General features: G+C 32.0%; 1 non-coding gene across 1 annotated transcript; it reads right to left on the minus strand.

The window, feature by feature from the left end:
* Positions 1-12,558: 12,558 nt before the first annotated feature.
* LOC136201667 (small nucleolar RNA R71) lies at positions 12,559-12,665 on the minus strand. Its single transcript, XR_010674012.1, has one exon. It is a non-coding gene; the product is annotated as a small nucleolar RNA R71 (small nucleolar RNA).
* Positions 12,666-14,766: the final 2,101 nt, after the last annotated feature.

Consider the following 14,766-nt stretch of genomic DNA (forward strand, 5'->3'; position numbering starts at 1 on the left):
TTCCAAATGAGGCCGAAAACATTAGAAAAATCTAGATAAAGAAGAGCAATTTTACCTTTAACGTCTAAAATCGATGCTTCTAAATTATTTCTCAAATTGACCCAATTTATCAATGTTAGGGATAAAATTGCTTTTGCCTTCCAACTTTAGGAGCAAAATTACAACATTTTAAATGTTAAGAATAAAATTGTTCCTGATCTAAAACGTTAGAGGTATTTTTACACATTAACCCATTTTAATATCATCATAGCATATAAATAGTTGCTTCCACACATCCAATCGTAACCTTAGTGTTTTCCGATCAACACTATACAAAAATATCTTAGTGGAGTAAATATAGGTTGATACAATTATTTAAAGAGTTTGGATTAAAAACTAATTGGAAAAAATCATTAGTCACTCTTTAGGTCATTGAGTTTCAGTTCTCTTTATTACTGAACTTTTGATTCATTTTTATATTATTTTTTACTAATAATTTATTTTAAAAAATATATGTTTCATCAAATAGAATCAGTAAAATAAAATTTAGAGGGACAATATTCCACTTCATCATTGACAGCGTATCTGATTTCACTTACACACCACCCAAATCCTCGAGTTTGATCCCCTAAGAGCCTCTCGAATGTCAATAACAAAAAATAATAAATTGTTTGTAATTTTGGACAAGATTCATTAAAACGCAAACTGCACAAGCTAAAACGTCAATTAAAAGTCATATTCATGGATGATATAACATCGAATGTGATATTGAAAATAATCGTAGGGAAGAGATATGTGGATAATGGGAAAAATGAGAATGAAGGAAAAGATAATAATGGTTTCGATACTTTGAGAGAGTTCATGGAATTGGTCGGAAAGTTTGCGGTGTCGGATGCAGTTCCATGTTTGAGGTGGTTGGATTTGGGTGGAATTGAGTAGGAGATGAAGAAGGTTTTCAAAAAGCTTGATTATGTTGATGAATGGTTAGAAGAACGCAAGAAGAAGAAGAAAGAGAGTGGTAGATCAAAAGGAGATGAAAATTTCATGGATTTATTGCTCTCGATTCTTAATGATGCAGTGCAATTTTCTGATTGAGATGCCGACACCATTAACAAAGCTACATGTCTGGTATGTATATCTCCGTCTTATTATTAACTTTGTTTTTTTATTTAAGATTTTGTTAGAGTTTTGTTGTTTGCCGAACAATATCACGCCAGATTTATGTAAGTAATTGAAAAATTCGAGTTTAGCCAATATAAAAACATATGAATAAAAAAATATATGAATAAAGTAAGAAAAATACTTTATTATTCTGAAAAGGCTTAATACATTATTTGGTTCTTGAATTTGTCCAAAAAACTTGATTGGCTCCCTGAACATTCAAAGTGTCCCGATAGCCCTCTAAACTTGCATAAAATATTCATTAGCCTTCTATACTTACACAAAATGTAATCAATTGACCACTCGGTTGCAAAAAAAAAAATAAGTTAAATGTGGAAGATGTATTTCATATGTCTTAAAAAAAGTAAAACAATCAAGATTGAGAGTATACGGTTTTAGTATTAGCGAAGACAAATTTCATAGTTGAACAAATGATAACTTTCTTTTTAATTTATTTTTGAATTATGTAATAACATTCTAAAATGCGTGAAATACATCTTCCGCATTTAATTTAATATTTTGCAACTGAGTGATCAATATATTACATTTTATGTAAGTTCAAGGAACTAACTGAACATTTTATCCAAGTTGAGGGGCTATTAAGATACTATGAAAGTTCAGGGGCCAATCAAGTTTTTTGGACAAGTTAAGGGGCAAATGATGTATTAAAACTTCTGAAAACAATAATCAAACCCAACATTCTTTTATTTTTGAATATTGCAGCCAAAACACAATGTTTTTCAACAGAAAGATTAATCTTACTCAATATTTTTCAAATCACAATATTTTTCGGCAAACCAACGGGGTTTTATATATCTATAATTTTGCTTACCTGTGAGGGTGAACTCAATGATAAGAAATGACTCTTGTGGCATCTCATGACGTTGTTGGAATCTCCATAGGTGTGGAGGGATATATCTATAGTCTTACTTACATGCTAATTTTATCTTGCTAATAGCAACAATGGTGGATTCGGTTCTCTATTTTCATCTTGCTAATTTTTAATGAAGTCTGCAAGAACATGTATGCATTAAGCCTGATATCTTTTATAAAAATGTGCATCATTATGGAAAAGAAGTAAGAAAAATATTAATCTTTTTGAACAAACTCTCTCTGTAGAGTCTTATTTTAGCGGCCTCGGACACAACGACAATTACAATGACATGGGCATTGTCATTACTACTCAACAATCATGATATTATAAAGAAAGTGCAACAAGAACAAGACGAGATCGTCGGTAAAAACAGACAAGTGACAGATTTTTTTTGTAACTGTTTGATTTTCTAGGATTTTCGTTTTAAAATGTACAAAGCTTGAGGATGATTTTTTTTTTTGTAGTTGTGGTTAGTGTCAAGGAACCGATTGAACTAAAAGCTCGAACTAATAGTTAAGGTCCAATCATATATCTTATATTAATCTCCAACACACCCCCGCACGCAAATTCCCCTTGGGCTTACAGCGTGTACAACATAGGCCCATCCCGCCATGTGTTTTTAAATCCACAAATTAATGAGGTTGCCGGGACTCGAACCCTCGACCGTTTGGTCTTAGAGGCTCTGATACCATGTCAAGGAACCGATTGAACTAAAAGCTCGAACTAATAGTTAAGGCTCAATCATATATCTTATATTAATCTCCGACAGTTAGTAGTTTTCTGTTTTTTGTGTATGTTTTTAGTGTTTTGTTTGAACTTTCAAAGTTTGTTGCGGTTTGATTTTCTAGGGTTTTTGTATTCAAATGTAGTCAGTTTCAAAACGATTTTATGTTTGTTCTATATTTGTTTTATATGTGCATGTGTTGTTCTAAAATATTGAACATATGTTCTGTTGTTTTAGTTATGAAATATAAATAAAATATTTCATAAATAAGAAGATGGATGGGAAAGTTGATGAGATCTATGTTTGTTTTAAATTTTACATGTGTTGTTCTAAAATAGAGAACATATGCTCAATATTTTAGAACAACACATGCACATATAAAACAAATATAGAACAAACATAAAATCATTTTGAAACTGACTACATTTGAATACAAAAACCCTAGAAAATCAAACCGCAACAAACTTTGAAAGTTCAAACAAAACACTAAAAACATACACAAAAAACAGAAAACTACTAACCACAACTACAAAAAAAATCATCCTCAAGCTTTGTACATTTTAAAACGAAAACCCTAGAAAATCAAACAGTTACAAAAAAAATCTGTCACTTGTCTGTTTTTATCGACGATCTCGTCTTGTTCTTATTGCACTTTCTTTATAATATCATTATTGTTGAGTAGTAATGACAACGCCCATGTCATTGTGATTGTCGTTGTGTCCGAGGCCGCTAAAATAAGACTCTACAGAGAGAGTTTGCTCAAAAAGATTAATATTTTCTTACTTCTTTTCCATAGTGATGCACATTTTTATAAAAGATATCAGGCTTAATGCATACATGTTCTTGCAGACTTCATTAAAAATTAGCAAGATGAAAATAGAGAACCGAATCCACCATTGTTGCTATTAGCAAGATAAAATTAGCATGTAAGTAAGACTATAGATATATCCCTCCACACTTATGGAGATTCCAACAATGTCATGAGATGCCACAAGAGTCATTTCTTATCATTGAGTTCACCCTCACAGGTAAGCAAAATTATAGATATATAAAACCCTGTTGGTTTGCCGAAAAATATTGTGATTTGAAAAATATTGAGTAAGATTAATCTTTATGTTGAAAAACATTGTGTTTTGGCTGCAATATTCAAAAATAAAAGAATGTTGGGTTTGATTATTGTTTTTAGAAGTTTTAATACATCATTTGACTCTTAACTTGTCCAAAAAACTTGATTGGCCCCTGAACTTTCATAGTATCTTAATAGCCCCTCAACTTGTATAAAATGTTCAGTTAGTCCATTGAACTTACTTAAAATGTAATCTATTGACCACTTAGTTGCAAAATATTAAATTAAATGCGGAAGATGTATTTCACGCATTTTAGAATGTTATTACATAATTCAAAAATAAATTAAAAAGAAAGTTATCATTTGTTCAACTATGAAATTTGTCTTCGCTAATACTAAAACCGTATACTCTCAATCTTGATTGTTTTACTTTTTTAAGACATATGAAATGCATCTTCCGCATTTAACTTTTTTTTTTTTTACAACCGAGTGATCAATTGATTACATTTTGTGCAAGTATAGAAGGCTAATGAACATTTTATGCAAGTTTAGAGGGCTATCGGGACACTTTGAATGTTCAGGGAGCCAATCAAGTTTTTTGGACAAATTCAGGAACCAAATAATGTATTAAGCCTTTTCAGAATAATAAAGTATTTTTCTTACTTTATTCATATATTTTTTTATTCATATGTTTTTATATTGGCTAAACTCGAATTTTTCAATTACTTACATAAATCTGGCGTGATATTGTTCGGCAAACAATAAAACTCTAACAAAATCTTAAATAAAAAACAAAGTTAATAATAAGACGGAGATATACATACCAGACATGTAACTTTGTTAATAGTGTCGGCATCTCAATCGGAAAATTGCACTGCATCATTAAGAATCGAGAGCAATAAATCCATAAAATTTTCATCTCCTTTTGATCTACCACTCTCTTTCTTCTTCTTCTTGCGTTCTTCTAACCATTCATCAACACAATAAAGCTTTTTGAAAACCTTCTTCATCTCCTTCTCAATTCCACCCAAATCCAACCACCTCAAACATGGAACTGCATCCGACACCGCAAACTTTCCGACCAATTCCATGAACTCTCTCAAAGTATCGAAACCATTATTATCTTTTCCTTCATTCTCATTTTTCCCATTATCCACATATCTCTTCCCTACGATTATTTTCAATATCACATTCGATGTTATATCATCCATGAATATGACTTTTAATTGACGTTTTAGCTTGTGCAGTTCACGTTTTAATGAATCTTGTCCAAAATTACAAACAATTTATTATTTTTTGTTATTGACATTCGAGAGACTCTTACGGGATCAAACTCAAAGATTTGGGTGGTGTGTAAGTGAAATCAGATACGCTATCAATGATGAAGTAGAATATTGTCCCTCTAAATTTTATTTTACTGATTTTATTTGATGAAACATATATTTTTTTAAATAAATTATTAATAAAAAATAATATAAAAATGAATCAAAAGTTCAGTAATAAATAGAACTGAAACTCAATGGCCTAAAGAGTGACTAATGATTTTTCCCAATTAGTTTTTAATCCAAACTCTTTAAATAATTGTATCAACCTATCTTTACTCCACTAACATATTTAGTATAGTGTTGATCGGAAAACACTAAGGTTACGATTGGATGTGTGGAAGCAACTATTTATATGCTATGATGATATTAAAATGGGTTAATGTGTAAAAATACCTCTAACGTTTTGGATCGGGAACAATTTTATTCTTAATATTTAAAATGTTGTAATTTTGCTCTTAAAGTTGGAAGCCAAAAGCAATTTTATCCCTAACATTGATAAATTGGGTCAATTTGAGAAATAATTTAGAAGCATCGATTTTAGACGTTAAAGGTAAAATTGCTCTTCTTTATCTAGATTTTTCTAATGTTTTCGGCCTCATTTGGAAGCATAGTAAGTTTGACCAGTTGAGTACCTTTGAGTGGTTCTTTGTAAGCTAACATTTGTAAGAATATTTAAGCATGCCATAAGTTTTATATCTCCAGTACCCATAATTGTTATTTTCTATTTCAATATTACTTTGACTCTTGCATTTTTTTTGTTCTATTTGATAATTATTTAAATATGAAATAAATGAATTGCTTGTTTTTATTATGAACGCAAATCATCATTCGTTTATTCATTGTTAATATTTACTATCACAACTCATCTCTCTTTTTATTGGTCAACAATTCTACCGCAATTATATAAAATTAAAGGGTAATTCCTAAAAAAAATTTAAAATCCATCAAATTAAAGAGCGTCTAAGAATATGCAGAAAACAATATATATATATATATATATAAATCAATTTGATGAGTTTGATAGTGAGGATGATGAATTTGATTACGAAGAATAATAAAATTAAAAGTAAATTAAAAAATACATTAACAAAACTTAAATTGAGAAATAATATTAAATTGCAATTTTTTTTCTCTATATTAAATTGACCTTGTAGTAGTTATTAAATATTTCTTCATTAAGTGACAAAAATTCATTATTTAGATCTATTTCTGTCTTCGCTTTCTTGCAATTCGAACGAGCTCTTAAACCAACCAACGATCGACATAGCACTAATAAAACGCTAACCTCGTAGAAAAAAGCTCCTACATTTTCTCTCTCTGCATATCTCACACCCTCTCTCATTCTTGATTTCTTGAATTCGAGTTGTGAGCCAATAGTTGTTTTTGTTACAGAATCTTAATCTAGTTTGGAAAGACTGCAATGGGCGATTCTACATGTGTCATGAGGTCTTATGCTGAAACGAAAGAGGTATGTTTCCATTTTTAATTTCAATTCATCTGTTTGGGATTAATGGTTGGGGAAATTATTGTTCGTTCTTGATTCTTTGATTCCATTGGCGATTCATTTGTTTCCATTGCAGCGCCTGGTTTGGTTTGGTTTGATTGCAGCTCTTAAAATTTGATTATACGAAACTTGATTGAGGTATAGTATAACAATAGGTTATTGATTAATCATACATCTTTAGCGTTTCTTTGATTCTATTAGCGATCTAAGGCTGACTGCAAAACCTATTTTATTTACAGGGTGACCCGACTTTTCCAGCCCTTACCGAATCAATCTCCTTTGGAAGATTTATTTTAAAATCTTTAGATTGGGGAAAGTGGTCAAGTTTCTCTAACAATCGATACTTAGAAGAAGCTAAGCAAATTTTTAAGCCTGGTTCTGTTGCTGAAAAGAAAGCTTTCTTTGAAACTCGCTACAAGAAGAGAGCAACTACCAACTAAGACATTCTAATTAAATAAATCCTTTTACCTTAATCAACTAAGAAATTCTGGCAAATACAGGCAGCACAAATCATCTCTTAGTATCCTTTTACCTTAATCTTCTTTTAGCTATTCCAACTGAAATAACATCTTTACCATTGATTATAAACCCTTTTCCAGGTACTTCTATTGTATATTTGTCATCGATTTGTTATGAACTCGGCTTAGATTTCGAGTTATTAGGACTTGCATCCATGTTATTGTTGAGTTGAGTTATATATCTTCTAGTCCTAATGAGCTTTCTTGTGATCTCTTCTTCAGAATTCATAAAATTAAAAAGAAAGTTATAATTTGTTCAACTATAAAATTTGTCTTTGCTAATACTAAAACCGTATACCCCCAATCTTGATTGTTTTACTTTTTTTAAGACATATGAAATACATCTTCCGCATTTAACTTATTTTGTTTGCAACCGAGTGATCAATTGATTACATTTTGCCCAAGTATATAAGGCTAATGAACATTTTATGCAAGTTTAAAGGGCTATCGGGACACTTTCAAAGTTTAGGGAGCCAATCAAGTTTTTTGGACAAATTCAGAAAGCAAATAATGTATTAAGCCTTTTCAGAATAATAAAGTATTTTTCTTACTTTATTCATATATTTTTTTATTCATATGTTTTTATATTGACTAACCTCGAATTTTTCAGTTACTTACATAAATCTGGTGTGATATTGTTCGGCAAACAACAAAACTCTAACAAAATCTTAAATAAAAAACAAAGTTAATAGTAAGACGGAGATATACATACCAGACATGTAGTTTTGTTAATGGTGTCGGCATCTCGATCGGAAAACTGCACTACATCATTAAGAATCGAGAGCAATAAATCCATGAAATTTTCATCTCCTTTTGATCTATCACGCTCTTTCTTCTTCTTCTTGCGTTCTTCTAACCATTCATCAACAGAATCAAGCCTTTTGAAAACCTTCTTCATCTCCTTCTCAATTCCACCCAAATCCAACCGCCTCAAACATGGAACTGCATCCGACATCGCAAACTTTCCGACCAATTCCATGAACTCTCTCAAAGTATCGAAACCATTATTATCTTTTCCTTCATTCTCATTTTTTTTCCATTATCCATATATCTCTTCCCTACGATTATTTTCAATATCACATTCGATGTTATATCATCCATGAATATGACTTTTAATTGACGTTTTAGATTGTGCAGTTCGCGTTTTTATGAATCTTGTCCAAAATTACAAACAATTTATTATTTTTTGTTATTGACATTCGAGAGGCTCTTAGGGGATCACACTCGAGGATTTGAGTGGTGTGTAAGTGAAATCAGATACGCTGTCAATGATGAAGTGGAATATTGTCCCTCTAAATTTTATTTTACTGATTCTATTTGATGAAACATATATTTTTTTGAAATAAATTATTAATAAAAAATAATATAAAACTGAATCAAAAGTTCAGTACTAAAGAGAACTGAAACTCAATGACCTAAAGAGTGACTAATGATTTTTCCCAATTAGTTTTTAATCCAAACTCTTTAAATAATTGTATCAACCTATCTTTACTCCACTAAGATATTTAGTATAGTGTTGATCGGAAAACACTAAGATTACGATTAGATGTGTGGAAACAACTATTTATATGCTATGATGATATTAAAATGGGTTAATGTGTAAAAATACCTCTAACGTTTTGGATCAGGAACAATTTTATTCTTAACATTTAAAATGTTGTAATTTTGCTCCTAAAGTAGGAAGCCAAAAGCAATTTTATCCCTAACATTGATAAATTGGGTCAATTTAAAAAAAAATTTAGAAGCATCGATTTTAGACGTTAAAGGTAAAATTGCTCTTCTTTATTTAGATTTTTCTAATGTTTTCGGCCTCATTTGGAAGCATAGTAAGCTTGACAAGTTGAGTACCTTTGAGTGGTTCTTTGTAAGCTAACCTTTGTAAGAATACTTAAGCATGCCATAAGTTTTATATCTCCAACACCCATAATTGTTATTTTCTATTTCAATATTCCTTTGACTCTTGCATTTTTTTTTGTTCCATTTGATCATTATTTAAATATGAAATAAATGAATTGCTTGTTTTTATTATTTACACAAATCATCATTCGTTTCTTCATTGTTAATATTTACTATTACAACTCATCTCTCTTTTCATTGGTCGACAATTCTACCGCAATTATATAAAATTAAACGGTAATTCCTAAAAAAATCGGTAAAATCCATCAAATTGAAGAGCGTCTTAGAATATGCAGAAAACGATATATATATATTAATCAATTTGATGAGTTTGATAGTGAGGATGAAGAATTTGATTACGCCGAAGAATAATAAAATTAAAAGTAAATTAAAAAATACATTAACAAAACTTAAATTGACAAATAATATTAAAGAAGAATTTTTTGTTCTCTATGCAAAAAGAAAGAGTAAAGAATAAATAAGGGAAAATAGAGTAAAGAATAAGATTACGATTGGATGTGTGGAAACAACTATTTATATGCTATGATGATATTAAAATAGGTTAATGTGTAAAAATACCTCTAACGTTTTGGATCAGGAACAATTTTATTCTTAACATTTAAAATGTTGTAATTTTGCTCCTAAAGTTGGAAGCCAAAAGCAATTTTATCCCTAACATTGATAAATTGGGTCAATTTGAAAAATAATTTAGAAGCATCGATTTTAGACGTTAAAGGTAAAATTGCTCTTCTTTATTTAGATTTTTCTAATGTTTTCGGCCTCATTTGAAAGCATAGTAAGCTTGACAAGTTGAGTACCTTTGAGTGGTTCTTTGTATGCTAACCTTTGTAAGAATACTTAAGCATGCCATAAGTTTTATATCTCCAGCACCCATAATTGTTATTTTCGATTTCAATATTCATTTTTTTTGGTAGAAACAGGAAAGGAAAACAAACAAACAAAAAAGACTAACCCGGGATCAGTCTAGGCAGGCTGACCCCAATCCTATCCTCTAGAAGAATAGACGAAAGAAAAATGGGAGGAACAGAAAGGGTAGAAACACCTAACATCCCCTCATGCCCAGCTGCCTCGAAGCGATCCGCAACCCGGTTCTGTTCCCTATAGATATGGCTGAACTTTAAGAACTCAAAGGAAGGGCGAAGCCTTAAAATAGCTTTGATAAGATTTTGGTTGTTAAGACAAATAGCCTGGTTATCTGAAATCCTGTTGATCGCCTCCAAGTTATTAGATTCCACAGATAACCTCTTTACACCAGGCTAATGGCAAGCTTGATACCCGAGAGAATACCCCAAAGTTCCGCCGAAAAGGATGAGCCCTGTTAAGACCAAAATATACCTAAAATATCATTGATAATTACATCAATATTGCTACGAATTTATGCTATTTATAACTATTTAGAAAGCTTTTACTCTCGAATATGTTTCTTTCTTGTAAGGTACATAAATATTTGGTAAAATCCAAATAGGAACGAAAAGAGCTCGAAAACAGAAGAAAAACCCTACAAAAGGAGTCGAAGACGACAGAAATTAATATCGCCAAATCGAGGACGCGAACGAAAGCCGAAGAGCTGAAAAACGTTTCGTGCCGCGACCGCGGCCCCCACATTCTCAGTCGCGACACGCGTTCCTCAGCTTCTCCTTCCCTTCGTTTGAAGACCAATTGATGCTCCCCCATTCTCGATAGAGAATTTAATATTCTTGGTACGAGCAGGAGTCTGTAGAAGCCTAGTTGCACACTTTCGTTTTCGACGAAACACGATCGTTCGGGTGGATAAAGATGTCCTTTCGCAACAGATACGATCCTTCACAACGGACACGACACTTCAATCAAGACTCTTCAACATCTATAAATAAAGAGTTGATAGAGAGTTGAAGATATGTAGAAAAAAGAGATTAGTATAGAATTTATGCAGAAATTCCAAGTCAAGTGATTCAGAAGTTAGATTTTGATTCTGTAAAAAAGCAATATGTTGTACACACATTGTTTATTCAATAATAACAAGTTTAGTAGCGTTTAGACATTGTTCCAGTTTAGTTTTCATTTTGGTAGTAGACCGACCCAGTCTCTATTACGAAGATTCAACGAGAAGATTGAGTAGAGGATCCGCCCCGAAGCCTGACAACCTCTAACGAAACCGAAGGAAAGGATTGACAACCCGTTCACTTGCAAGTCGTCGAATGTTTCCATGCTCCATGTTCTCTGTAAACTTGTATCAATTTATATTTCATCTAATAAAGTCCGTTCTATTCGATAGATTTTTATGCAGCACTTTGGTAAAGGATCCGAAGTGGATGCTGGTGTTTTCATTAAAACGTATTTAATTCAAAATCTTTACAAGGAAACTTTGTTGAACACTTAGGCAAATTATTATCTCGAAAGAGTTTTAGTTTGATTAAGGGTAATTATCCCGGATAGGGTTTTGTCATGTTCAAAGCCAAATAATTAGAGGTTCCGTCATTTATTTCATCTTTATAATTCATACAAAGTTTAAAGTTGTTTTCTTTGCTTAATGCAAACAAATACATTTGTTTACTTTTCTAAAAAGTACTAAACGTTCCTATCTTGCAAATTCATTCTTAAATCAGAGTATTTTCTAACGTCTTCATACTCTAATCTAATTCTCATTCTAGCAATTTCAAAACCAAAACCGATTAAACGATTTTCCATATTATAAACCTTAAAAGTAAATTTAACCGATTATAAATAAGTTTTGTTCGAAAAACGTTCCCTGTAGGATCGATATCTTTTATTACTACAAGCGTATACCGTGCACTTGCGGAAATCGCTCAACAAGTTTTTGGCGCCGTTGCCGGGGAATGCCAAAATTTTTGACAAAATTTTAAATTTTCCGTGTTTTATTACGAATCTAGGTTTATTCATACTTATGCAAAATTTTATATTTTATTAATTTTCAATTACTAACATATTTATTTTTCAAATTCTGTTTTGTAGGTAGTTTCGGTTCGTGCGAAATTTCAGGTTCATGCGCAGTTCTCGAAGTTCAGGCACGTCACCAGATCCTATTGACCCAGAAATTGAAAGAACTCTTAAAAAGAACAAGAAAGAAAAGAAAAAGAAAAACAAAACTCCAATAAAAACTAGAATTACCGAGCCAGAAGTTATGGCCACACTTATGGATTACGCTAGGCCAGGAGTGGCAAGTGTAACAAACAGTATAGTTAGACCCTAAATTAATGCAAATCAATTTGAAATTAAGCATGCGTTGCTTAATATGTTGCAAAATAACGTAACATTTTACGGGTTACCTAATGAAAATCCTAATACCCATTTGACAAATTTCTGAGAAATTTGTGACACTTTTAAAATTACTGATGTAACTGCAGAAGCAATCAAACTTCGCCTTTTTCCTTTTACTTTGAAGGATCGAGCCAAAGAATGGTTAACTTTTATGCCAGCCGCATCATTTGCCACTTGGGAACAATTAGCCCAAGCGTTTTTATCAAAAAAATTTCCTTTAGCAAAAACCGCAAGAGTCATTAAAGAGTTAACATCTTTTTCTCAAAATGATAATGAAACTCTTTATGAGGCTTGGGAACATTTTAAAGAACTTCAACGTTTATGCCCACACCACCAATTGCCCGCTGAACTTTTAATGCAAACATTTTATAATGGACTAAATCCTACAACTAGAAGTTCATTGGACGCTTATGTCTGGAGGGTTATTCATGAAGAAAACATCTGCCCAAACAAGAGAACTTTTAGAGGAAATGGCAATCAACAGCAGTATGTGGCCCGCGGAACATGGACACGTACCATTAGTGAAACCATCATCCTCAGCAACTTCATCAGTTAAAGGTATAGTGAATCTTGATCCAGTAGCGATGTTGCAATCCCAATTTTCTGCCTTATCGCACAAAATTGATAGGTTTATGGCACCGTGTGATCCTAATGGTAAGCTAATCAAAACGGATGTGGACTACGAAGGTATGAGTGAAATTAAACAGGTAAATTTTGTCCAAGGGCAAAACCAAAATAATAACCCTTACTCCAATACATATAATCCTGGGTGGAGAAATCATCCTAACTTTAACTGGAGAGATAATAATAATGCTAATGCTAATCAAAATCGTACTACTACTTATCAAAATCAATCAAGGGATACGATTAGCACTTTATCTTCTACAATCGACAAATTTATTGATGCTATGAGCGGAAAAATAAGTAATCACGACGATGGTTTTAAACGGATCGAGAATAAATTCGATCAGCTTATTAAAAACCAATCATCTAGCATCCATAATTTGGAGATTCAAATTGGACAACTCGCTAAATCAATTCCATCCCGCAAAGAGGGAAGTCTTCCAAGCCATACGGAAGAAAATCCGAAAGAGCATGTTAAGGCTATCACTCTTCGTTCAGGGAAAAATTACTTAGGCCCGGAAATTCGACTTTACCTAGAACTGATTTACCAAAGCCCAAAGAAGATACATTAAAACAAAAAGATGCACCAATTGACTCTAGTACAAAAACTTTTGTACCCAAACCACCTTTTCCACACAAAGTCCGCAATAAGGACAATGACAAACAACTTTTAACATTTTTAGACAAACTTAAAAATTTACATATTAATTTGACATTTATGGATGCGATTACGCAAATTCCCAATTATGGTAAATTCCTCAAAGATTTAATTTCAAAGAAAATCAGTTGGGAAGGAATTTCATCCATTTCATTAACTGAAGATTGTAGTTCGATTGTGTCAAGCAATTTGCCCACTAAACTCAAAGATCCCGGATGTTTTACCATTCCGTGTAAATTGGGAGATATTGATTTTCCCAGTTGTCTTTGTGATTTAGGAGCAAGCATTAACTTGATGCCATTATCTATTTTTAATAAGTTAGGTTTAGAAGAAGACATCAAACGTACCAATATGGTTTTACAGTTAGCGGATCAAACCACTAAAAGACCATACGGTATAATTGATGATGTTTTAGTTAAAGTTGACAAATTTATTTTTCCTACCGATTTCGTTATTTTAGATTTTGCTTATGACGTAAATTGTCCGCTAATCTTTGGTAGACCGTTCATGAACACGGGACGTGCTCTAGTTGATGTGTCGGAAGGGAAAGTAGTTTTAAGAATAGGAGATGATAAGATTGAGCTTGATATGAATCAAGCGATGAAATATCCTATAGAGGATTTCGCTTGTATGAAACTTGATTTAATTGAAGAATGTGTAAATGACATTGTTCAAAAAGAAGAAATAATAGAACCTATAATGAGTGAGGAACTAGAAGATAAGGACCTAGAACCTTTGATTCGTGAAGATGGACCAGTTCCGCCTTCAATTATAGTTCCACCTAAATTAGAACTTAAAGAATTACCAAGTCATTTGAGGTACGCTTTCTTAGGTGAAGGCGATTCTCTACCTATAATTATCTCTAAAAAATTAACACAAGTTCAAGAAGAGAAATTAAAAGAAGTTGTTAGAAATAGGATAGGAAGTATGGGTTGGCAAATTTCAGACTTAAAAGGTATTAATCCGAGCATCGTAATGCATAGAATTCACATAGAAGAAGATAAGCCACCTAAAGCGGATAGGCAAAGACGCCTAAATCCCAATATGAAGGAAGTAGTAAAAAATGAGATTACTAAACTTCTGGACAATGGAATCATCTACCTTATCTCGGATAGTGAATGGGTTAGTCCAATCCATTGCGTACCTAAAAAGGGAGGC

The sequence above is a fragment of the Euphorbia lathyris genome, chromosome 7 (assembly GCF_963576675.1).
Source record: "Euphorbia lathyris chromosome 7, ddEupLath1.1, whole genome shotgun sequence".
NCBI classification, from domain to species: Eukaryota; Viridiplantae; Streptophyta; class Magnoliopsida; order Malpighiales; family Euphorbiaceae; genus Euphorbia; species Euphorbia lathyris.